The sequence below is a fragment of the Echinops telfairi genome, unplaced genomic scaffold, assembly GCF_000313985.2.
Source record: "Echinops telfairi isolate 266 unplaced genomic scaffold, ASM31398v2 ScPeMD7_3533;HRSCAF=4204_0, whole genome shotgun sequence".
Taxonomy (NCBI): domain Eukaryota; kingdom Metazoa; phylum Chordata; class Mammalia; order Afrosoricida; family Tenrecidae; genus Echinops; species Echinops telfairi.
This window is the reverse complement of record NW_022107431.1, coordinates 20,175,577-20,177,705: the sequence shown is the minus strand read 5'-3', so window position 1 is coordinate 20,177,705 and position 2,129 is coordinate 20,175,577.

The window sequence follows — 2,129 nt, the reverse complement described above, 5'->3', positions numbered from 1 at the left end:
CCCTTTTGTCTTCGCTATTTTCGGGAACAGAAATGGGAGTGTCTCTTTCTCATAGTCCGCAGAGGGCTTTGACTACCATAAAAATCTCCTTGCTTGGGATCCAAACTGGTGGTTCCTCTGTGAGAGAGGTGGAGTCAAGACAAAAGATCCCAATGCTGCCTTCCGAGCTGAGCTGGGCCCTCACGCTGTTTCCCTAGTCAATACTTGGTCTATCGAAAAAGATAGATGAACCAGCCAAACCTATCCAAAGCGATTCTGAATCACAGCGAGCCGGGTGTCGCAGAACAGAATGGCTCCGTGGGGTTGCCTTGACTGTAATGTTTACAAAAACGCTGCCAGGCCGGTGTTCCCTTCTGTTGTCCACAGGGTCATTACGCACCGAACTGACGCAACAGCCCCTGGCGACAACAGTCTGAGCAGACGCGCAGACCGCCAGGCCTTTGGTCCCAGGGGCCTCTGGGAATACTCACACCTCCAAACTTAGGGTTAGCCGTTGAGTGTGTTAACTGTTTACAACATGTAGGGACCCCTGACTCTCTCGAGAGCTGTACACAGAGAGAGACATCAAAAGATCAATAGAAACTCTATTCACAAGATTGGAAACAACCAAGATGTCCTTGAACAAGGTGATGGATAAACAAACTGTGGTACGTCCCACAGTGGAGTATTTTATATATAGATGGAAGACCCAAAGGAATTGCAAATGTATATCGTTAAGTGAAAGAAGCCAGTTTGGAAAGGTGGTATACTGGATGATTCCAGCTACATGACCTTCCAGAAAGGCAAAACTATAAAGACAGTAAAGAGAAAGATAGGACTGTATACTCCTAACTTAAGAAATTTACAGGGGAAAGTGTGAGTGTCTGAAACGACCCTGTCCTGCAGCCTTACTACAAGTTGGTATCGACTCAATAGCAGTATTTTTGGGTCGGTTGTGTTTTGGGGTTGCGGGGGGGAGGGGAGTCATTTTTAATAGAGGCCTGCTAGCCAAAGAGTTGATGGTTCCAACTACCCAGCTGCCACGCCAAGAGAGAATGGTGTGACCATCTGCTTTTGTAAGGATGGCCAAGCTCCAAACTCCAAACTCACTGCCATTGAGTCAAGTCTGACTCCAGCAGCACTGTGAGATAGGGCAGAACTGCCCCTGTGGGTTTCTGAGACTGGACATCTTAAGCTTCATCTTTCTCTCTTGGAGTGGCTGGTGGTTTCAAACTGCCAACCTTGCAGTTAGCAGCCCGTTGTGTAACACACTAGACCACCAGGGCTCCCCAAGGAAAAATAGCCCTGGAAACCCTATAAAGCAGTTCTGCTCCACCCTACAGGGTGGCTATATGTCAAATTGACTGGATAACAGTAGGTTTTGTTGGTAGTGGCTTACTGATTTTAAAAATATAAAGAAAAAAAGCAGGGGACAAGGATTATCATACCTTCCTTTGTTTTAAGTTAATGAGACAGCATATCTTTTCCCAGAAAGTTATACTGACATCAGTACCTTTTTTTTGAAGTTATATGAGAGTCAATAATCCTACAATAATTGCTGCTGTATTGTTCATGTTGCAAAGCCTTTGCACTCTGGAGAAGATTGTAATGCTCTTCTGTTTTGTTGAGTTGGTCGTGTGAGAATCTTTGACCTCTGTACATAGCATCGCAGCACCTCACAATAGCAGAGCAAGTTTTAACCGGAACTTTTACATTTAATGGAGGCAGGGAAGGTGGGGTGGACAGAATTTACTACAACCGTGTTGAAGGACAGGGACAGCCAAGTAGGCGATCTCATTGTGTGAAGTTAATAAAAGGGACAGTATGAATGAAGCGGTTTGGTTGTTGAGTGATGCTTCCCAGCTTTGCTTTTAAACTTTTACTTGCATAATGTAAGAATTGTCTCTGTAAGGAGCTGGGGTGGTGTAGTGGTTATGTGTTCGACTACTACCTGCAAGGTCAACAGTTCGAAACTATCAGCTACTCCTCAGAAGCAAAAAGAGGCTTTCTATTCCTCTAAAGAGTTACAATGCATAGTGAATGGGGGGGGAGCGGGGGGCGTTGCGGAGTGGAGACCCAAAGCCCATTTGTAGGCCACTGGAGATCCCCTTGCAGAGGGTCTCAGGGAGGAGATGAGCCAGCCAGGATGC